The sequence below is a fragment of the Podarcis cretensis genome (assembly GCF_951804945.1).
Source record: "Podarcis cretensis genome assembly, chromosome: 14".
Taxonomy (NCBI): Eukaryota; Metazoa; Chordata; class Lepidosauria; order Squamata; family Lacertidae; genus Podarcis; species Podarcis cretensis.
Window position 1 is genome coordinate 34,383,964 of NC_137183.1, and position 24,953 is coordinate 34,408,916.

General features: G+C 44.2%; 1 long non-coding RNA gene across 1 annotated transcript in view; it reads left to right on the plus strand.

The window, feature by feature from the left end:
• LOC307202577 overlaps window positions 1-24,953 on the plus strand; it is a 359,325-nt gene that overhangs the window by 307,549 nt on the left and 26,823 nt on the right. The gene's annotated exons all lie outside the window — the stretch shown is intronic.

Genomic DNA, 24,953 nt, shown 5'->3' on the forward strand with positions numbered 1-24,953 from the left:
TTTCATTAAATCACAGAATCGTAGAGTTGGAAGAGAACCCAAGGGTCATCTAGCTCAACCCCCTACTAAAGAATCCCTGACAAATGGCCATCCAGCCTTCTAAGGTAGTCTATTCCACTGTCAAATATCTCTTACTGTCAGAATGTTCTTCCTACTGTTTAGTCCACTGTGAAGTTTTTCTACAATCAAGCAATAGATAAAGTTTATGAAATAAATAAGCAGTCAAAATCTCATTTCTTGCCATTGTCCTACCCTCTGGAGCAGCAGAAAACAACCTTACTTGGTCTTCCATGAGACAGTCCTTTGTATATTTGAAGATGGTTATCAGTGGTGGAGTTTGGGCTCTCAAATTTTGGTGATGCCTTATGCGCTTCTAAAATTTGGTGCCCCCCACCTCTCTCGCTCCATTCTACAGCATTTTTGTGGTGCCCCCTGTAGCGTGGCACCCTGAAGATAATATGTCCCTCTCTAAGTATCCTTTAGGCTTGACATGTACCTTTTGGGTGAACACTGGACAGTGGAGCCTGAGTGCATGTGTTGGGTTCATATACCCCAAGCTCACTTAGGAAGGAGGGAGTCATTTTCTCCCCACCCTTGGGTGGAGAGCCACATCCTGTGGATGCATCCCATGCCCAAGGGTCTGGAGGGATGCTGTCCTACTAGAATTAGCTAAAATCATCACATACCTGTACTTTGTGAATTGAGTTCATCTGGTTAATCTGATTTGCAATTCATGCCTTTCTTTTCTGCTCCTAAAGATAACCATTCTACCAATCTTTGTCTCATGAGTCTTTGCAAGGGGGGGGGATGAGATACCAAGAGCAACCAAAATTGACATATTCTCCCATCTTCGCTTGCAAGTAATAAAACCAGAGCTTTTGCTCCATTGTTCCTGGTAATCTTAGTGAAGTGTCATGCAATGGGATATTATAGCTCCTTACAGAAATGATCCAGTTGATTGAAAACCAAGGTCCAACTGTGCAGACAGCCTTTTCTGTCACCACGTCATTTAATAAGACAACATGGAGTTCCAACTTGTATGCCACGCAATGTTTCTCCCCCACCCCCACCCCCCGCCGGTCGCCTCTGCTCAACCTATATTAAGTCGATACTCCGCTAAAACCTCACATTTGTTGCATTCTTTCCAATTTAGTTTCTGTCAATGCCCACTAAAAACGCTGAGCCCATCAAAGTGACTTCGCCCACACCAATTTCAATAACCAGGCTGTCGGGGGGTGGGGGTGGGGGGAATGCCATTTAATGGTGTCTGTACTCAGAGAGGAAACAACCAGCTTTCTGATTCACTTTGTGTCTGGAATAGCTGGCCTTTTCATCAGGAATGATCAGATTCAATAGAACAATACATTAAGGCAAAGCTCTGAAGCATTACAGCCTCTCCCACCCCCACTATCAATAGTGCAATGAGGATTATTCTCTTTCTCTCCCTCTCTCTCTCTCCAAGGATGTATTAAAGCTGACAGAGGTAATGAACGAGAATCGGGTAATCTCTCCCCGCCCCCTATAAGAATCATTTCCTACAATAAGTAGTTCAGTGCGTTCTGGACTGCACCACAAAAGAAGTGTGTTCCAGAGCATACTATTCCAGCAACAGGTTTCAGTGATCCTTGTGAAACGCCCCTGCACAAATATCTCAGATTTGTTTATTTACTTGGATGCCATTTCTATGCTACACAGAGCCTAGAGAAAGATCAACGGGTACACCTCTTTAAATATAGATCAATATGCATTTATGGATTCACATAAAGGTAGATAGCAGTTTGAAAGCATAATTATTTATTATTCATTTAAGGCAGCCATGGGCCGCCTTGTAGGACCAAGGCTGTGATATATAGCAAGCCACGTAATACCAAGTTAGACCACAGAGCCATCGGCCTCAGTACTGCCTACACTGACTGGCAGTGACACTCCAGACCAGAGCTTTCCAAACTTTCCACATTGGTGACACGCTTTTTAGATGTGCATCATTTCGCAACACAGTAATTCAGTTTTACTAGCAAACCGGAGGTTCACCTAAGCCCTTTCCAGCCACGGGAGAAGCATGGAGAGCGTTTGCATGGCACACCTACACACTGCAGCTGACACACTAATGTGTCACGACACACAGTTTAGAAAGCTCTGCTCTAGACTCTCAGACAGGAGTCTGGGAGATGCCAGGGATAAGAACGTGGGACCTTCTGCATGCAAAGCAGATGCTCTACCACTGAGCTATGGTCATTTTCTTATAAATAAACAAAGATTCCAGAGCAATGAATGCAACTTTTACCTTTGAATCCTAACCCAGACACTCCAATTGTCCTATTTTCTGGGGATGTCCCTGATTTAGAGAAGTTGTCCCAGTTTCTGATTTCTCCTGCTTTTCCTTAGGATGTCCCTATTTTCATTGGAGAAATGTTGGAGCATATGGAGTTATCCAACCCCCAAGCCATCTGAAAGCAATCCTGTATGGGGAAGGTTATTTTAATGTTTAATGTTTTGTTATGTTTTTATATACAGTATGTTTGAGTGCTAGGGCAACCCAATAAGATGTGCAGGGTATAAATAGTAAAATTATCATTATGGGACATCCCTATTTTCATCGGAGAAAGGTTGGAGGGTATGCTAATCTATTTTCTACACACACACACACACACACACACACACACCCTCTGTTCTCCATCCAGACAAGCAAGAGGCATTATCAGCGTTCCAGGACACATTCCAGGCAAGCAAAAGCACTTGAGATGCCAGGCAGGGCAAGTGAAGGGAGTGGATTAGTGCTTTAAAAAATGCTCATATATTGTCAAGGGCACTTCCCAGCCAAGGAATGCACACAGCCAAGAGTTAACTCTTTATTTTCAAAGAGATAACACTTACAGTTGCTTCTACATCTCTGGAGACCTACCCACACCAGTCTAGTGCTGCACCCCCTTTCATGTGCCACTGTTCGCAGGTCCATGCTCTATGGAGCAGTTTCAGCAACTGGGGGCCACTCCCCTCCACCAGTTTATGTACCTCACCCCAGTGGCTATGCACAAGAGACTCTGCCTGCATGGAAACTTCCTCTGCTCTTCCCATTTCACTTCTCTCCTGGTTGTGGGAGACAGTGGGGATGGAGAGGGTGGGGAACGCCCAGCCCTTCACTTGCCTGGCCTGCCTCTTCCTTCAATTCTGAAGCTCCCCCTGCCTCTGGTTCTTGCATCCTGGCTGGTAGAGGCATCCAGAAGCCACTGCCCCTCTCTCCTGAGTCGGACCCCAGCCCCGCTTCCCCAGTCCCTGACACATATACAGGAATTAGCTGCTTGGATCTATACAAGTGTGGCACTATCTGGCAAAAGTCACTTGCTTAACTGCATTAATTGCTTTTGCCACCCGTCCCAGTTAATTCATTTGGGAAATGGATTATTACCATAAAAGATAAAATCTTTCCCCATCATTGAAAGTTCTCTGATTAAGGCCAGGATGTGCTTCACAGGTGAACTTGTTTATTAGGCAAGAGTAATGCTTTAATGCATCCCAGCTCTTAAGATAGGAGGAAGGTGCTGAAAATGTTGTTGATGATGGAGGGCCTCGTCACAGGTGAATGCTCCACTGAGCGTCTTAACATTTAAAAAGTATTAATCTTTCATTTTAGATGGGACTGTGTTATGTGTGGGAGGGTGGGGGGGTGATTTTAATTCATGGGGTTGAAGGATTCCATTTGGACCATGATTTCATTCAGATCAAATGTGCCTTTAATTGCTGGTCTGTTCAGTAAGAAAGAGACACTTAGCCTAGTGTGATGCTTTGATATCTCGGGTTCCAGTGCTAATATAAAAAAACATTATCACCACAGGTGTAAGCTACATTACGCACAATAATTAGGAAATGAATTAAAGATGTGCTGGGTTGCCAGGAAAAAAAAGGTAGCATATTCAATACCTAATGGAGGAAATGTAAGAGAAAGATTGGGAGGAGGGGAGTATATTTGTCAGTCCAAGAGCAGTGGTGTCTGGTACCCTAATAGGGTGGAAAGTGGAGAGATCAACAGTAGGGGGAGCCAGAGCCAGTGACAGGCAGAGGCAACCAACAAGTTCTACAATGGCAGTACAGTGGTACCTCTGGTTACGTACTTAATTCGTTCCAGAGGTCCGTTCTTAACCTGAAACTGTTCTTAACCTGAAGCACCACTTTAGCTAATGGGGCCTCCTGCTGCCGCCGCGCCACCAGAGCACGATTTCTGTTCTCATCCTGAAGCAAAGTCCTTAACCTGTGGTACTATTTCTGGGTTAGCGGAGTCTGTAACCTGAAGCATATGTAACCCGAGGTACCACTGTACTAAGACCAAAGAGGAGGAAGCTGACAGCCAGGGCTACCCCTGGGGCTGGATATAAGTAAGGAGGCAGGCAGGTGAAAGCAGTGCCCTATTTGCCCTAATGGACCATCCACCAGTGCTTAGGGACATGGGAAGCTGCCTTATCATTGGTCACATCATTGGTCCATCTAGTTCAGTATTGTCTATACTGACAGTGACTTTCACTCCCGGGCATGTGCCCCAGCCCCAGAAGGTTTCCCAGAAGGGAATGTAGCCTTTGGATTGAAGAAGGTTCTCTCACTCTGCTATACTGGGTAGCAGGGACAACTGAGAAGGCCGGGTCCAGTTATGGAAGAGTGTAGCAGCCACAGAGGTGATTTGAGGCCTGCAAGCCAAGAGCATGAACTGGAAGCATTTACTCAACACAGACCCATTTATATCAATAGCACAGAGGTGAATCATGGTTTCTTAGTCAAGAACACAAACTGGAAACATTTACTCAGCATAGACTCATTGAAATTAATGGCCTGAAGTTATGCATGTTCATTACTTCCAGCGGGTCTACTCTGAATAGGACCAACATTGGAGGCAGTTCTAATTTTGAATTGGTGTTCACCCCTCCCTTGAAACGAGCGTTTGTGATGAAGTAATCGCAGAACAGCTGGAGTTATAAACTGCTTATGCTCAGGCTAATGTGGTAATTTAATGTTGCTTCAGCAAAAGTTTTAACAATTATGTTCCTTGGATATTTTTTTAAAGGAAACAGCAGCTTGGATTGGCATTAAATGGGAGGAAAAATGCAAATAAAATGCAGATTTATTTCAGTTTTGTTTCCTTCTAATTGCAGTTATTCATAATATTTTAATGCACACGCGCTGCAGCTTCTGACTGCAATACAGCAGGCTCAGTACAGCCGAAATGGCTTGATGTAGCAAGAAAAAATGCCCCAAGCCATTGCAAAAGCCCTTTCCCTCCATTCCTAGCAGCTATTCTAATCATGGCATGCTTCCAAGAGTACACTGGGGAGAAGGCTGTGCAGGAGATGATTGGAGCAGCGTACACATTCTTGCAAAGAGAGCAAATGAAAACATCCAAAGCCATGCAGAAAATGTATCTTTGTTCTCATTCATGTCTCCAATGCAGCAAAAGACCAGAGTCAGTGCTGTATGTCTGTCACAATGCCATGAAAGAGCAACTCCCCCCCTTTTTTTGTTTAAGTGAGGGTGGGAGCTGAAATCGGAATTCATACATATCCCAATACGATGACCTTACAGTGGTAGTGTGCTTGTTTGTATATATACAGGAGGCTCCAGGTTCAATCCCTGCTGTCTCAAGCTAGGGCTTGAACCTTAGGAAACCCTGGAAATCTCAGAAGTTTTCAAGGATCTAAAAGCAGGCCTTTTGGTGTAGCTGCCCCTGTTCCATAGAACAGCATCCCTGTCAAGATAAGACAGGCACCTGCTGTCTGCACTTCCCAGAAACAATTGAAGACAGTTTTGTTCTCACAGACTTTCCCAGCTGTATAAATGGGTCTTTATCATAAGTGTTCACTGGTTAGTGTTTTAGCCTTGTTTTAACTTTTTAAAATTCTATGTAAATCACCTTGAGATTAGGCAACTAATAAATCATCAACAACAACAACAACAATACATTTTTTATTCATTTCAGAAAAAGTAATGCGATTTAGAAAAATTTTGCAACTCACAACATGTTCCAAGCTTTCCACACCAGACACTCCATAATAGCAATATAATAGGACTGCAATGGCAATTAAATGATGGCATATTTTAGGGCAATGGAGGGTGTCCACCAAGTCATGGACCATTGGCAGAATGGTAACATTGTCATAAGAATTTTCATGCTTGGCTTTAGTGATGGATAAGGTACCATTTGCACATCGTACAAGTATTTCTCCCCTTCTTTGCTTCTTCAGTCAGCATGTAGACATAAGACAGCCTTCCTCAACACGGGCACCTCCTAGGTGTTTTGGACTAAAATTCCCAACAGTCTCCACCAGCACAGTCCTGCTGGGGTAGACTATACAGTAGTCAGCTACATAAAATTCCACTATTTCGTGCCAACTCCTGGAAGGTCCATCAAAGCAAGCCCTCAGCCATTTCTCTGAGCCTGGATGTCTTTGGCATTGGGGCTGACATTCTGTCATTGTGTCTTCCTGCACACAAAATTTAGAAAGTAGAACAATAGCCCATTTAGAGTCCCTTCTTGTAGCATCCAGGAATTGATTAGAGAAATTTAACTCCTACAAGGCAAAATCAATGTACAGAATGAAAAGAATATGTGATCCGAAGGGTGAATTTCACTCCTTGCTAGCAATATGGGATAGTTTTGTCCACCAATATTTCCGTGTTGTCAAATAACAGATCAACTTATAGTGCCTAAATTTCTCTCTTCCTCCCTCTCTCCTTTTCTTTCAGCATATTTGTCTAGGGATGGTTCTGAAATTCTCAAAAGAGTTGCAATAGTCTCAACAGAGCTGTAATAAGGCTTAGCAAAAACACAAATAACATGGTATTTCCACTCATACGTTGTCACTGTCAGATTTCTTCTCAAGGAAAAGTGGAAATATTTTTTTCTCCTCAGAAAACATCTGAGTAATCTCAAAGGAAGCCCAAACTCTATGAAGAAACTTATGGTGCAGTGGGGGGTGTTGCTGCTGCTACATGGGTGGGTGGGTTTGCCCAATTCTGCTGGGATGTCAATTCAAGTCTATTCCATTTTTTTTGGGGGGGGGAACTTAATCCATCAGATCTCAGTTCCTCAACATTCAGTAGGGGGCAGCATGGTGAGGTGGCGGCACTCTGCTGACCTCCCAACAGCTAAGTCACTGCTGCTTACCAGGAAGGAGAGGGAGAGGGGTGAAGCAGCAGGGAGGTTGGTCCAATACAGATGAACTAGCAATCTGGGATGGCAGAGAACAGGGCTGTTAAAAGGTGTGTGGCTTGGGTAAGCGTATTTAGGGTGGAATAGAGTGTTCTGGAGGGGCACATTCAACACCTGGGCCTGAGATTCCTCATTCCTGACTATGGATGTAACAAGGCATTGTTTTCCATTCTGCCATGTAATTGTCACATGCAGCACTGTTTCCATTCCAATGCAGTTCAGTCTTCTGCCCAAAACTATCTTATTTATCTCACTGTCCACTGCAATGAATCAAAGAATCCTAGAATGATAGAGTTGCAGAGTTGGAAGGGACTACAAGACTCATCTAGTTCAACCGCCTGAAATGTGGGAATCTTTTGCCCAACGTGCGGCTTGAACCCACAGCCCTGGGATTAAGATTCTCATGCACCACTGACTGAGCTATCCTCTAGGAAATTACCTAGTTTATGTAATTTACATAATTAATTACCTAAATTATATTGCCATTACATTATTCTTCCCCATTCCTTTCAGTACAAAGGAAACACAATGCAAATGATTGTGGGGGCGGGGACACTGGAATAATTTAGGTATTATTCTGAAAGCAAGAACAAGAGCAAATGTTGATTGCATTTGCTGGATTTATTTCTCTCTGGGACATGGACCAAATAAGGGAGCAATGGCAAATTCTGTTCCTCTTCCTGTTTTCATCAGAACTCTCTGGCACCTAAACTCCTGACAGGAAGACTCTAGCCCTCTTTGAAGCAACATCTGAACATAAAAAATGCTGGCATGGGTACCATGGTCTCCATCTCCTGTGCATGGCTAACCCTAGGTGGTCCCTTTTTGGCTGAGCCTGATTTAATAGCTTTATCCCTCCTGGGAACTTCTCTCCGAAGACAAAATTTGGCATTAAACTCATAGAAAAAACACGCTTTAGAAGAGTCCCACAGCTCTGGAGCTACCTGTGACCAGAAAAGGCCTTCGCAGTGCCATTGCAAAACTTACTGCCAAATAGTGTGCAACAAAGGACTGAGCGCTTGGCAAGTTAGTCTTTAAAGGCTTCTCATTAGTGGCACAACTTCTCTTTAATAGTTTCGGAGAGTAATAAGTGGTCCCGGTTCTTCCCCCGAGGCAGCTTTGTTGCTCAACTGCTGATTGAGGCGCAAATGGCTTTCTAATGTACTTGGTCTGGCTCTTCAAGATGCAAATGTTTTCTACCTGAATATGTTCAGCAGGTCCCCACAAAGGAATCACTTTTTCTAAAAGTATACACACACACACACACACACACACACACAAACACACCAGAGGGGCATTCTTAAAGTAATCTCCTGGTACATTACAGACCATCCTTAAACTCAAAGGGGCTCGGGATGAGATGGCCCCCATCCTTCTGTATTTTTTTAATTGTTCCATAGATTCACTTTTGTCTGGGTTCTAGTGCTCCCAAGTTGCTGTTAAGCTAGGAAAGTTTCTCAAAGTAACTCTAGAATCGGAGTGTTGAAGGTTCCCATTCCTCACGTTTATTTTCAGTTCTCAGATTCTTTTTCCTTCAGTTCCTTAATGGTTGTTTCAGAAGGTATGGTGGGGCAGAGTGATGGAATCACTGATCCAGCATTGCTACAGGTTACAGGGATGCTGGTGTCACTGTGGTCTAAACCACTGAGCCTTTCGGGCTTGCCAATCAGAAGGTTAGCGGTTTGAATCCACACAATGGGATGAGCTTCCATTGTTCTGTCCCAGCTCCTGCCAACCTAGCAGCTTGAAAGCACATCAGTGCGAATAGATAAATAGGTACTGCAATGGCGGGAAGGTAAACAGCGTTTCCATGTGCTCTGGCTTCCGTCACGGTGTTCCGTTGCACCAGAAGCGGTTTAATCATGCTGGCCACAGGACCCAGAAAGCTGTCTGCGGACAAACGCCGGCTTCCTCAGCCCGGAAGCAAGATGAGCGCCACACCCCATAGTCACCTTTGACTGGATTTAACCATCCAAGGGTCCTTTACCTTTACCTTTTTACCTTACAGGTTATCAGGATGGTGCCGGGGTAAGGTAGGGCAGCAGCCAAATTGGGGCTGTGCAAAATGGTGCTACCATTCTGCCAGCACCACTCTGAACTCATTGACAGCATTCTCCACCTCTTCAGCACTGTTCAGGTACCTGCAGAGATGCATCATTAAAACACAGTTCAGCACCACCACCTTCATCTTGATGTGATGGTATTAGGGATGGCCAAATCAGTCCATTTCAGTTTCTCTCTGTTCTCCACATTACCAAATCAGGCTGCAATTTACTTCTTCTTTTTATAATCCCTCATGAAATTTTGTCAGCATTTCAGTGCGAATTCCACATCATCTATTCATTTTTGTGTATAATTTTGTCCAATCACATTTTTACAAAGCAATTTCCCTTAACACTGTGTGCTATTTTTGCAAATGTATGTGTTTTCATGCACAATTTTGCCTGCTATGTACATTTTTTTTTGTACACATTACTTGGCTGGAGAACTACGTTGCAAAATTTGGAGACGTGTGGCTTTTGAAGGATGTCTGTGTTTCAGTTTGTGTACTGGTTTGAAAATGCAAATTAAAAGGTTCACTTTTAATTGGAATCGGGATCAAATTTCTCCTCCATTCCTAGATGATATATATGATTACACAAATATTTCTTATGTGCAATGTTTGACAGATTCACACATGCTTCAGCAGAATCCATGCTGTTGCAGTTTAACTTTCAACCACATCAAGACTGCTGCTTTCAAGCAACATTTTGTCTGCACATGTTTTTGTATTGGTAAAGTTTCATGGGGTGAGAGAGGGATATATGAAGGAAGAGAAAGCTGTCTGAAAGTATGTAAAACCAAATTCAGAACTAAATAATGAAACTTTATTTTGGAAATAAAGAATGAAACCCTAACACATTGGTTGTGCTTCAGAAACAAGGCTAGGAAATTTTGCAACTTCAAAGCCAGGAGAGAAATTCAGGTGAGGAGAATCTAAGATGCATCCTTCATGGGGACTGGCTCAAAATCCGCCATTTAAAGTGTGTGTTAGCTCAATAATTGTCCACCGAGAGCAAACGCTTTCAGACTTATTGACTGTTGTCCGTCGCTTCAGTGGTGCAATCACACACACCTGCAGAACAATTAAAGCCCATTTGTTACAGTCAAACTGCCTCTGTTGGAAACTTTTAAACATTGCCCAAGCAGAACAGATTTGTCTTCCACTGGATTTCATTTTGTAAAAAGTTCATTGTATAAAGGAACCATGTCAGAAAAAGGTAATCATGAAAGCATTTCACACACACCACTATCCAGGCACGGCTGGCATTTGTGTCAATAACTGTACCCTTAAAAATTAGTACCAGGCATTCGATAGGTCAGCTATTTGGCATGTAGGACTCTCCACATGGTCCAAGGGCAGCTCTCACCTAGATTTGGATCCCTTTGGAAGAAGAATGTCCTGTAGTACCTCAAAAAGTAACAAATGTGTTATGGCGTAAAGCATTATCCAGTACTGTGAGGAGAAAACATGGAGGCTGGATAAGGGGATTCCAAAGATGCAGAGGCACCATCTTCTGAAGAACTTTGATGGGACCTGACATGACATCCTGACACAAGACATTGAGCAGTATCCTGACAACACTCTGCACCTGGCTCTGTGTTCAACCTCAACAATGGGGGCCCAGGCCTCCTCAAAAACAAAACAAAAAAGCTTGAGGGGCTCCAAAGAATCTCAGTCCCCTCAAACCAGTGCCTATGCAAAGCTAGAAAAGAAGGCCGCTAAAGAGAGAAGAGGGGTTGATTGTTAAGCCACTCTGAGAACTGTGAGGGGAATAGGGAATAAACCATTATTTAAAACACATGACTTCCGCTAAAGAATCCTAGGAAATGCAGGTTTTTTCATTTTAAAAATGCTCATAATTGTACTGAGGGGTGAACTGCAATGTGCTTTAAATGTATTGTGCGTATGCAGCCTATGTTGCATATGATTTGCTGTTTTGCCTCTTATTTTTAATATATATTTGTATATGTAAACAACTTACATATTTTATTTGCAAATATTTTATTTTATTATTTGTACATATTTTATTATTACATGTCTTATAACTAAAGCAAATAAAAATATAGAAAAGCATTTTCTTTTTAGTCTGCACTTGATTTTACTTCTCTAAAGATAAGAATTTTAGAGCTACACATTTCTGATCAGAGGCAGAGGCACCCCTTGCGATAATCCTAAAGGCAGCGTGAGAGGGGGAAATCCATCCCTGAGCTTGGCAGATTTGCTCTTCCCTACATCTGCTTCCATGACCTCAACACCTTTTTGCTGTTCTGACAGTGTGTGGCTAAAGGCTGGGCACAGCGAGACAAGAAAACAAGGTACTGAGAAAAAAAGCGAAGGATGAAAGGCCCCTCGCTCCTTGCCTGCAAAGCAGCATCAAGGGCCCGCCATCACTGCAGGTTCTGTCGCCTCTGTGGGCATAAATAGGAGCTCTGTGTGCTTCTGTAATCAAGCCAGTTACTTGCAACAATGCCTGGGCCCCAGTTACAACTTCACACTAACACACACATACAAAGAGAGCAAGCACGCAGGAAGGAAAACAGCCTGCTGTCAAAGCAGCTGCATCTGACAAGGATAATGAAGAAAGGGATGCTGGAAAATGAGCACCTGCTTTGCATGCAGAAGGTCCCAGGTTCAATCCCCAGCATCCCCACACAGGGCCAGGGGAAACCTATTGCCTGAAGCCCTGGAGAGGGTTGTTGTCAGAGTAGACAACACTGGCTTGAGCAATGGAAAACAAAATGGCAATAGCTCAGCAGAAGGTCGCAGGTTCGATCCACAGAATGTCCATGTAGGGCAGGGGGTGTCCACTTCCTAGAGCTCTAGAGAGCTGCTTCAAGTCAGTGATAAGAACTAGTGGACTAATGGTCTGATTCTCAACAAAAGCAACTTCCCATAACTGCTAGATATCAAGTCTTTCACATCCAGTGGTGATATTGCCTTGCCACCAGTGTGCAAGTTCAGTTGGCATCAGAAGGAGCGTCTCCACCCCCATCATTCAGCCCAGACACTGAGGTACAGCTCAGAGGGTCTTCTGGCGGTTTCCTCGCTGCGAGCAGGGAGGTTTCAGGGAACCAGGCAGAGGGCCTTCTCAGTAGTGGTGCCTGCCCTGTGGAACACCCTCCCTTCAAATGTCAAGGAAATAAACAACTCTCTGAAGGCAGCCCTGTTTAGGGACGTTTTTAATGTTGGATCTTTTATCGTGTTTTAATATTCTGTTGGGAGCCACCCAGAGTGGCTGGGGAAACCCAACCAGATGGGTGGGGTATAAATAATAAATTATTATTATTATCTGCATGTGTGATGGGGGCAGAGCACCATCTTGCCTATCATCTCAGGCAGCAAGATGTCATTGGTCAGCCCTTGAGGCAAGTGAGGGATAGATGAACAACAGGGAACTTCATGACAGGAGTATGCTCATGGAAGACAAAGCTATCAGTTTTGACTTGCCATAATGGTTGCTTACTACTTCCACAGCTAGAGGCAGTATGCCTCTGAAGAACAGTTGCTGGGAGTCACATGTGTGGAGAGTTTTTGTTGCACTCAGGTCCTGTTTGCAGGTCTTTCCATGGGCATCTCGTTTGCCACAGTGAGAATGAGATGCTGCCCTAGATGGACTACTGATCCAGGATACTCTTATGTTCTCTATGTGACACGGGGCACTGGTGGAGCAAGGGGGTGCAGTGGGTGCGGACCGCCCAGGTGTCATCCCTGAGGCGGGGTGACATTGCTGTCCCACCCCCTTGGGAATCTTGCTGCGTGTGGCGCCCCCCTGGGATGCTCTCCATGTGCGGTGCCCCCCTGCAATGCTAGCCCCGCCCCTGTGGGTGACTAGCCCCGCCCCCAGGTGCACAGCATGTGCGCTGCTCTGGGTGCCAGAGCAGCTAGTTCTGCCTCTGCAGAGGGGTATATGTGAAATGGCAGGATCCAGCCACTCTTCTAGGGAGAATGGATTCATAAAGGGAAAGTTCCCTGGAATACAAATTACATCTGCACAGCACCTTCTGGATATTTTTCAGTAGCCAGTCGTGCCCTCCTGCAGCAGTTACATCCATACCCTCAGTCCCAGAATCACTGCCCAAAACCACCCTCAACTGTTCCTCCTTCTAATTGTGAATTCAGGTGTCGAGAGAACTTGTGCCATGATGGGGCCACTGAAAAGAAAGCAGAGGGACCAACATATTTTGAGGCAACCTCACATTTGGTAGAAATAATAAGAACTCTAGGTGCATACCCCAAAATATAGGATGTGGCATGCTTCATAGCTCTGGATTGCAGAGCGTTAGTTGGAACAGACAAAAGTTTGGAAAACTGAGGGAGGGACCATGGTAAGCTGTCCTATAATATGTCAGAACATTGATCCATCTTGCTCAGAATTGTTGACATTGACTGGCAGTGGCTCTACAGGGATTCAGTCAGCCAGTCTTCCCCACTCCTACCTGGAGAAACCAGGAACTGAACTTGCAATGTTCTGCATGCAAAACAGATGCTCTACCAGGAGCTATATTGAAAGCTGCCTTCTACTGAGGCAGACCTCTGGTCCATCCTTACTCATTCATGTCTGCACTAACTGGCAGTGACGCTGCAACATTTGTGACAGTGAATCTCTCCCAGCCCTTGGAGAGATGCTATTGGAGATTGAACGAAGGACCTTCTGCATTCAAAGCAGGTGCCCTACTGCTGACATATAGCCCTCGGAAGCAGCTAAGCTTATTTGTCTTTTTAAAACTTTAGGTGACATCTCCACCTTCAAGAGATGGGGTGGGGAGGCTTCCTTTTCCAGAAGGGCTACCGCAAGCTTAGAAAATACAGCCTCACTTTGAGACGTGCATATGGAAAATCAAAAGCCATTCACGACAACCAGATGACCATCTACTAGTTTGCCAAGCGGACTTGGCTGGCCAACCCCACAGCAGTTGGTTGATTGCAGGCGTCTCGGATATATATGAGCATTCTGAGAGTCCCAAGTACCTGGCAAAAGCTGGGGTAATCTGGTTTATAGCATCACAGACAATCTGCATTTCCACCCTGTGGGGAATGCTGTGCGCCGCTGCTACACCACTCCTGCACATTTCCACTGGAGCCAAAGAGGAATGTGGCGGCCGTCAATCATTCTGCAGCCCACGGGGCAGGGGGTGGGGGTGGGGAGACCGACAGGGCTACCTTAAGCTTGTATTTTGGAGAGGATTTCTGGGTTGCCAGCTCTCGGGTATTTGATGCTTTTGCATTGGGCTTGCATGAGATATTTTGTTGAACAAATCACTCTTTGTAGCTCTAAATATATATACAGTGGTACCTCAGGTTACATACACTTCAGGTTACATACGCTTCAGGTTCGAGACTCTGCTAACCCAGAAATAGTGCTTCGGATTAAGAACTTTGCTTCAGGATGAGAACAGAAATCGTGCTCCGGCGGCATGGCAGCAGCAGGAGGACCCATTAGCTAAAGTGGTGCTTCAGGTTAAGAACAGTTTCAGGTTAAGAACAGACCTCCAGAACGAATTAAGTTCTTAACCCAAGGTACCACTGTATCTCTATTGAATCCAGCACCAGAAGCCACCAAACATCCACCCCTGTTCTGACACCCCCCAAAAAACCTCTCCCTCCTTTCTTCCAAACTCATTCAAAACACTCCGGTGTCACTGCTAGCTTTGCTAGGAATTTAAAGTTATCAAAATTTCTCATTTTTTGCAGTTTTAAGTTCACTTCAATATATTTCTACATCATTTGGCAGTTATTTTTAAAGAAAATAATAATTCCAAAAATTTGTCAGCATTGCAATGTGCATTCCTCCTGATATACACATTTTTGTATGCAATTTTGCCTGATACACTTTTTTTGCAAGCTGTTTTCCTGCATATAATGCATTGCTTGGCAACAGTTTCCTTGTGAGATCACCATGTGCCCAGATTTTAGACATCCAGGCAGATTCTACCTACAGATTCTGTAGATGGAACCCAGGACCTTCTGCATGCAAACCACTTGTCCTACTAATGAGCTACAACCCTTTCCAGAAGCTGCGTTATACAGATTCAGACAATTGGTGCATCTAGCTCAGTATTTTCCCAGCAGTTCTCCAGAATCTCTCCCAGCCCTACCTGGAGATGCTGGGGATCGAACCTGGGACAGATGCTCTGTCACTGAGTTACAGCCCTTCCATGGACCACTCCTTGATCAGTGTTGACCATGCCTGCTTGGACTGATGGGAGTTAGAAATCCAATGACATCTGGAGGGCCACAGGGGTTAACCACCCCAGGAAGACAGGGCCTTGCATTCTGGAACCTCTGTTTATTTAATAATAATATTAACCTGTGGTATTTAATAAGAAGGTGGCAGGGAAATAACCTGCAAACATTATATGAAAGATCTTCAAAAACAATTTGAGGACACAGGTGGGAAGTGGAAGCCCTGGAAGAAGACATCACCCTATTCCTCAATCTGAATCATGTTTATCCTTTTCCTTCTTTTTTTCCCCACCGAGAGTTTATAAAATAAAATAAAACGTCTGATGAACAGAAGCTGCAGTGTAGTCCTCTGTGGCAGCTTAACACTGCTGGGGCAAGGCTGATGCCAAATATCAGAGGAAAACACTTGGCTCAGGCTGAAAAGGAGTTAAGATTAGTCTGTAATTGGAATATTTGGTCTCATTTATTCTTGAGGATGTGCCATATTACATTCCATCAGCCAGAGGTTATTGTTTTATGAAATCAGTCTGCACCTGGCATCGTATCACACAGAGCCATAAAACCAGTTGTTTACAGGCTGGCTCTTAGCAGACTTAAATCCCAGCGTGGAGAGAAGTAATTTGGCGGTGGAGTCAGGAGGGAAAGGCAACCTTTGACTAACCTATTGTACACACACACACACACACACACACACAATTTTAAAAGGCACATTGAGTTTTTGAAAGGTGTATACCTAAGAACAGAATATGTGAATGAAAGAAACACATGTTTGGACAAGCACAATTATTGCATAGCTCAGGGGTGGAAAACCTTTTGAAAAATTACTATTATTACATTTAGATCCAGTGCTATTTTTCTAGAAAAAGAGGTGCTGGAACTCACTGTGAACACTGCTCTTGTTCTCTTATAATGGCAATGGCTCCCACCTGAGAAGTGCTGGAACTGAGTTTCAGAGAGTTGCAGCAGAAAAAAAGCCCTTTTTAAGCAAGAATATTATTGGCACAAAAATGGAAACAAGAAGAATTACCGACGAAAGAAGAGTGGCAAATGAAATTAATGGACTATGCAGAATTAGACAAATTGACAGGAAGGATTCAAAACCTGTGGGACCAAAGATTCTTAGAGGACTGGAGTAAATATCTGAACTTTTTGAAAAGCAATTTTAATAAACAGATTACGCTAGTAGGGCTGCAAGAAATTTTGTAAGGAGGATTATGCAAAATATTGCAAGGAAGATTATGAAGAGAATATTAGTTAAGGATAATTAAAAGTAATAGAGAAATTAAGAAATGCAGATTAATCAATAAAGAATGGAAAATCTTCAGAGGTAGTTGACGGAAGTCTAAAAAATTGTATAAGATAAAAATGTATGTTAAATGACTGTTGGAAATGATATTTTTAAAAAAATTAATAAAAATGTGTGTGTGTAAACCCTGTCTCTCCTCTCTCCATTTCATCATCACAACAAGGTCACCCCATGAGCTTCATGGCTGAGTAGGGATTCAAACCCTGGTCTCCCAAAGTCCTAGTACAGCCTTGTAACCACTACACCATGCTGACTTTAAGGCCACAGGCTGCTTTCCCTTCTGGCCACCTCCCAAGGTTAACACACCAGTGGTGGTTGTGGCCAGAGACAATGGCGGAAGAACAACAGATGTAAATTTTAGCTTTGCATGAGAGACAGATAGACACACATACATACCTCTCCATTCTCCATCAAGACAAGAAAGAGGAATTATTAAAGTTCAGAGACTCATTCCAGCCAGGCAAAAACTCTCAAGGTATGAAGCAAGAAGATTGGGGTCAGATAGAAATGGAGGGCCACATCCAGCTTTATGCCTAGTATAGGTGCATGTTTCAGAGAGACAAGACTGACTGCAGTTCTCTCTTGGGTTTGCAGAAAATCATAAACCCAAGCTAGCTGACATGGAGGTAAGAAATGGAATAGAAATTCTGACAATTCATACTGAACCCAAACTCCAGAGAGATGGCAGTTCAGCAGCTAACGTGGTTGTATAGATCATAGAATCATAGCATTGCAGAGTTGGAAGGGATAACGAGGGTCATCTAGTCATCTAGTGGGGCTTACTTGGGCCCCCAACTATTTTACTCAAGTTGGCACCCTTGAAATGACCCATAACATGAAGGGGTTGCTATGCAACAAACACATGCTTCTTCTGCGGCACATTTAATGATGAGCACTATCTGAAATGAACTCTGGTGTTATTTTGGGGAAAGAGTTTATAAAAAAGAATATAAGCTGTGCAGTCTAATTTGGGAGAACAGGCATATCCCATTTGAATTCATGGACTACAGAGACCTGGGTAAATGAGGGAGAGTTTGCATGAGTAAAGCCCTGAGGGGTTTACTTCTCCTTATTCCACATTCTCACAGCATCCTTATTAATTAGGCACCATCTCCATTTTCCTCTCCCTTGTTGCTGAAAACCCCCCTGTGCCAACCTGGTGCCCTCTAGAGGCTTTGGGCTAAAACTTCTTTCAGCTCCAGCTAAGCAAAGGCTGAGGCTGAGGCTGATGGGAGTTGCAATCCAAAGTCTCTGGAGGGCTTCAGGTTGGGGAAGGCTGCTGTGAATAATGTTTTCAAAGCAGGGAGGAAAGGAATCACCCTGTCTCCACAAGATTCTCTTGGGGGGAATAATGTGTGGCTGCCCCAGACCATGAAGTAGTGGCAGGCTGAGTATTATCATCAGACATATCTATTTCTAAGAATCAAATGGTGTGTTTTGGAAAATACAGTGAAGATTTGCTCTATGTACATGCAAAAGGCTAATCCACACAGTGCTTGCCCTGCTGTTTCCCCCCAAGAAAATCTGCAGTTTAGCACTGAATCAGGACAAATGGCCATCAGGTTTTCCACAGACTGCTGTTTGTTCTGATTTAGCACTAAAGAGCAGGTTTTCCAGGAGGAAACGGCAGTGAAAGGGGAAAACTGCTCAGACCCATGCTTAGAAAGCACTGGACAAGTGGAAAACCACTCAGACTTGTGCTTTCTAGACACAGGACAAGCGGAAGTGTGGATGAGCACAATGTGTGGGTTGCTCAGGTGTGGTGTGGTGTTTAGAGTGTTAAATTAGGACATGGGAGACCAGGGAGACCAGGGTTCTTAGTCCCCACTTGACCATGAAGCTCACTGGCTGACCTTGGGCCAGTCACAGTCTCTCAGCCTTACCCAGCTCACAGTCATAGCTTCACCCAAGGAATCCTGGGAGCTGTGGTTTGTTAAGGGTGCTGAGAGTTGTTAAGAGATGCCTATATTCCCCTACTAGAGCTGCAATTGTGGCTTGAGGACCCGATCCCCACTTTGTGGAATGTGACTCACAACGAGAAGGCAGAAAATGAGGCGGGATGGCTGGTGCAGGAGTAACTTAAACTGCAAACCACGCCCCCTCCAAGCCGCCCGGTTGGTACGCCAGCCAGGTGAGTGGGGCAGGGGGCATAATGCCCCCTGTGTGACGTAGAAATCGTGTCCCGCCCACAACACCTCCCCTCTTGGAGGAGCAGAGGCTTTCCCAGAATTGCATGGAAAGAGCTCTGGGAAGGAAATAGGGTGTGAATGTGGTATCATAGTGCTTTAAATGTATGTTGTGAATGTGGCCCAAGATTCAGTTCTATGCACTTTCTTAGGAGTATGTCCCATTAAACTCAACAAGACTTACTTCTGAGTAGACATGTCTAGGATTGCACTGTTAACCATGCAACATGGTGGATAACAATATTTTGCTCCCCCCTTTCCATTTTTCTTTGGATTTGTATTAATTATAAAAAGGTTGCTATAACCTGGACTCCTTTGGGAGGAAGAGCAAGGTACATATGGAATAAATGATAGTAATAATATTCAGGAATCTTATTTGCAACCATGAACGTGTGGTGATTTTCTTTTTCTTCACTTTTTTCTTCCACCAAATGAAAACCAGGGATGTTCCTTGCACCCCCTAATTACAGGAGATTTGGAAAAGATTATTTCCTGCTGTGCAAGAAAGAGAAAAGCCAGACTCAAAGGGATTTCAAATTGTGAAGTTCAGAATGGACAAGGACGTCTCCAGTGATTTCTTCCATGTTATGAAAATGCTATTCTGATCAGGAGCCAAGACGTTTGCATCGAGCCATTACCTTAAGAAGAAATTTTGTTGAGAAAGCTTGAGAATACAGAAGGGAAAGCATCCATAGTTTGCCTGGCTATCCTATTTACAATGCAGTGTTTTGTGTGCTGCAGTTAAAAAAGAAAAAAGAAACAACCAACCCCGTTGTCTCAAGTTGCTGTAATTCAATAGAGTGAGACTGTTTCGGCACTTCAGCCGAGTCGCTGTTATTATTCTCCAGCATGAAAACAGGCTTGCTGGGTTTGCAAAACTTCTGGACTGTGTCCTCTGCTCCTTGAATCCAATTTCTTACCATTGTGCGTGGTTTAAAAATAAGATCTCTGCCTCAAAGAAATGCATTACGAAAGCAAGGCATTGGGTGTTTTGTCCCCCTCTCCATTTCACAGGGGAAGTCAGAGTGGAATTTGTTCCATGTATATATAATAGACAGTTCCCAGTATTTTCTCCTTTGTGCCACCCTCTTAAGTTTTCAGAATCTTGTCACAGGGTAGCATCAAACTAAACTAAATAAAAAAAAAATCATCAGGAGCAAGAGTGATGCTAAAATGGTTGCTGGATGGCTTTAAAAGAGGACTAGACAAATTCAGGGAAGAGAGGGCTACCAATGGCTAGCAGCTAGGATGGCTATGCTCTCCCTCCACTGTTGGAGGGAATGGTAAATACCCTCCAAGTGTCCCAATTTTCCTAGGACAGTCCCAGAATTACAAAAGCCATCTTGACTTTTGATTTGATCCTGGAATGTCCCTATTTCCCCCACCGCTGTTGCTGCTGCCGAGCTTAGGGAGGAGGATGAGCCCTCACCTCTCCCAAGTGTTGGTGGCCACAAGTGAGTACCCTGTTGCCTCTCCATGGCCACTCCTGCAAGCCTCCCCCCTAAGGCAGCTCTAATTGGCTGCTGGAGAGTGGGTGAGGAGGAAAAGAGCCTGCAGCTGCCGAGGTCCTGCCCCTCCTAATGCACCAGCTCTGAAGGGCAGGCAGAGGGCAGGACTGCCCTAGGCAGGAAGAAAGAGGGAACAGAGCAAAGCACAAAGAGTCTTGATTTTTTAAAAAAACCCAAACCTGCTTTGTGTGTCTGTTATGTACTGAGCTGAATCCTAGAACAATAGGATCCAGAATGCAGCAGTCTGATTGGTCTGCAGGAGCCACCCAATCCAGCTCCAGGTGGAAGTGAATCAGTGACCTGATTGGCCTGCAGGAGCAGCCAACCAGGCTCCTGGATGTAGTGTATCAGCAACCTGATTGGGCAGCAGGAGCAGCCAACCAGGCTTCTGGAGGAAGTGAATCCACAACCTGATTGGCCTACAGGAGGAGCCCGGAATTAGCCAATCACGCGGGGCCCATTGTGTAAATAATGTATATATAGCTAGACGTTTTGGGGAAAGTTTCATCATTGCTACTACAAGCTGAATAAAGAGCATGAAATTCACACTCAACTCCGAGTATCTTTCAGTGTCCACATCTAATCTTGCCCCTTTCTAAAATTTATTTGTTGGCGTGTGCTTTTCTTTTCGTAAATGCACCGAAGAATAGAATAAAACTAGAAGGAATGAGTTTTCTCAGGATTGTGGAGGGCATATGTGCTGTGTCCCATTGTTGTGGGGTTGGTGGCACTCAACCTTCTTCTGTGATAGGAAATACTCTGTGGGGACAGGGGGGATGAAAAGGGTGGTGGTCAAGGGTCAGTTGGGGGAAGTGAGAAATGTTATCTATTTTCATCTGAGGGGTGTTGGGGGGTATGTAAATAGGGAGTCCACTGATTTAAGTCCTGTTTTCAGGCTTCCTATAGGGACATCTGGGTTGGCCATTGTGACATGTGCCCGCAGGTTCTTCGGATCCCTTGTTCAATTGTGCCCCATGGTTGAATTTGCATTTCAAAAAAGATTCATACAGCTGAATGCTGCCTGCAGAGATCTGCTACTTCACCCTAGCATGGTGAGTTATCCTGGCACTGTTACAGGATACACAGGCAGTTCACCCTGGGCTTTGATAAGAATATAAGAAGAGTCATTTATAGCCTTATCCTCCACAAATTTGATTGAGGGGAATAGATCGTGCTACTTGGGACATAATTGGGGGAGGGGAGGTACAGTGCCATAAAGAACTGTTGCTTCTGCCCACCAGCCTAAATGTTCTTACAGACAAGCATCCTCAGATGGTCTCCGAGTTAAGATATGAGAAGATTGATATGGGTGCAAGAAGTCTTGAAAGCAACCTGATCCCAGAACCATGTAGGACTTGAGAATTGCAAGCAGGATTCAGAAGAGAAAATGAGAGAAGTTTCCACAGCAGTGTTCCTCATGCAAAGATCTTGCCATTCATTTCTCAAGAAGCATGCTGAGTCCCCTTGGCAGATTATTAAGGACTCCTCAGGGAAATCAGTAAAGGTGCACTGTTACCTTAGAATACAAGCTTGCTTTTTCCTATGGTCTTACTCCTGCAATGTGGAGATGAGGAAGAGTTCAAATTATGAAACTCATTTCAAATTGAGAGGAAGTATGACAAACAGGCCTTAAAGACTCATTTGTTCAATGCAGATTACATCAGTTTGCATTCTCCTCCATTCCTAGATGATACTGGACATTGTAATTGTTTCAAATGGTTTTCATTCATGGGACTTTAGGCTCAGATATCTGAAAGACTGTCTCCACCCACCTACAAGCCTTCCTGGGTGTTAAAATCAGCAGTTGTACCTCTCTCATAAATTCAGGTGGTGGTGGCTCAGGAGAGGGCCTCCTCTGCGGCAAACCCTAAGTTGTGGCATTCCCTCCTTACAGAAGCATATCCTCCAACATTTCTCTGATGAAAATAGGAATACCCTCAGGAAAAGTGGGACGTTTTGGGATCAAATCAGAAACTGGGAAGCTTTTCTAAATGAGGGACAAATAGGGACAGTTGGAGGGTCTGCAGAAGTGTGTCTGGCTTTGTCACAATATATAGTTGTAACTTGCCCTGGGACTTGCTGTTGAAGGGTGGGTGGTAATAACAATAATGATAATAATGGCAGTAATAGTAGTTATGCTTATTCTTATTTGGTTGTCTATCACTTTGGGAGAAAATATTGCCTTAACATTGCCTAAAATCTATTAAATGCAAAAGCAAACACACAAACATTCTATATCTCCTCTGAATACAGCAGAATCTAGACTTTCTCTCTGCTGAGCCACAAAGCACCAGTTGACAAAGAATCCGGGAAACTTAAGGGAGGGATCACTGCAAGTCAGCAACAGCATCGCAATCAGTTTTATGTTGTGTGCTCACTTTCGAAGCGCACACCACAAATCAAGTCTACACAGCCACAGATAGAGAGTAGTTTGGATTTCATCTCTGGTGCAATAAGGTACAATGAATCAAATTGAACCTGACAGGTACCTGCAGCCTTCAGCTAAAAAGCATTTTCCATTAATGCAATCTGCTCGCTACCATTAAGGGCCAAAGCAACTGTAACATTTTTGTGGCATTTATTCTGGAGTAAATGTACATTAACTCAAGAGTAGTTCAAAAGGGTGTGTGCGGTGTGTGTTTTTTTTAAAAAAGAGTTTGCCAGAAAGAAAAGCTTTAAAACAGAATGGGTATGAAAGAAACTAAAATAATATGAACCTACATCCTACACCAAATATGCACAGTCATAGTGAACCTCTCAGAAGGCACCCCCCCCCAGAAAAGCAAGAAAACAACACTAACAACCATGAATGATAATAATATCACCTATCAGCATGTCCCCCCCCTTTAAAAATATAAAACGGTATAGAAATTAAATGAAAAATAAATATAACAATATTAGTATTATACAAGGGATTTGAAAATGCTCTTTTTCTACAGGAATAGAATTTCTATTATTAGTATTTCCAGGTAACATGAAATTCAAAAGACATTTAAAGTTCCCTCTTTAGACAAACCCATTTTTAAGAATTTTGAACCACAGAATCATAGGGTTGTCTCCAGCTATGTAAGTCATACTTGGTGTAAAGCATTGACACAAATGAACCACAATTAATTATATTGATTAACTTCAATGGGTCTACTCTGAGTTGCACTAGCAATGGATAAAACCCATAGACCTGGAAGGGAACTGTGGGCCCCTCCAGACTGGTAGTGGCCAGTGTGTAGGTGTTTCCTGCAATGTGCTTTAATTAAATCCCAAGGGAAAACACCATAAGGTAACCATGCAGCTCTTTCAGATCAGGAAGCACAGGCAGCCAGGGAGGCTGCAGAGTGCTGGAGAAATATTTGCTGGAAAGAAACACACCGCCCTGAGCCACCACAAAATGATGAGGTAAGCTCAATGCCCCGCCTATGTAGAAAGTCGAAAGAAATTCTAACATGCCCTGGAAAATGAGGCAGAACATAAGAAGAGCCTGCAGAATCAGGCCAGTGGCTCATCAAGTCCAGCATCATGTTCTCACAGTGGCCAACCAGATGCTTCTGGGAAACTTACAAGCTGGACATGAGCACCAGAGCACTCTCCCCTCCTGCAGTTCCCATCAACCAGATTTCAGAAGAATTGCTGCCTTTGACTGTGAAGGCAGAGGGATATGGGTGGCGCTGTGGTCTAAACCACTGGGCCTAGGGCTTGCTGATTGAAAGGTCGACGGTTCGAATCCCCACAACGGGGTGAGCTCCCGCTGCTCAATCCCTGCTTCTGCCAACCTAGCAGTTCAAAAGCACGTCAAAGTGCAAGTAGATAAATAGGTACCGCTCTGGCGGGAAGGTAAATGGTGTTTCCGTGCGCTGCTCTGGTTCACCAGAAGCGGCTTATGCTGGCCACATGACCCGGAAAAAACTGTCTACAGAAGCGGAGAATAATAATAATAATAATAATAATAATAATAAATTTTATTTATATCCCACCCTCCCCAGCTGAAGCCGGGCTCAGGGCAGCTAACAACAATAAAACAATACAAAAGTACAGCACAAACAACACTCCAAAATCATTCATTATAAAATTAATTAAATTCAAGCCACTGGCCACCATTGGGCCAGAGCTCCGCGAAGATTGCCGAGGGAGGGAGTCAGGCTGTGCCCTGGCCAAAGGCCTGGCAGAACAGCTCTGTCTTGCAGGCCCTGTGGAAAGATGTCAAGTCCCGCAGGACCCTAATCTCTTGTGACAGAGCGTTCCACCAGGTTGGAGCCACAGCCGAAAAAGCCCTGGCTCTAGTTGAGGCCAGCCTAACCTCTCTGTGGCCTGGGACCTTCAAGATGTTTTTATTTGAAGACCGTAAGTTTCTCTGTGGGGCATACCAGGAGAGGCAGTCCCGTAGGTACGAGGGTCCTAGGCCGTTTAGGGCTTTAAAGGTTAAAACCAGCACCTTAAACCTTATCCTGTCCTCCACCGGGAGCCAGTGCAGCTGGTATAGCACCGGGTGAATGTGATCTTGCAGCGAAGACCCCGTAAGGAGTCTCGCTGCAGCATTCTG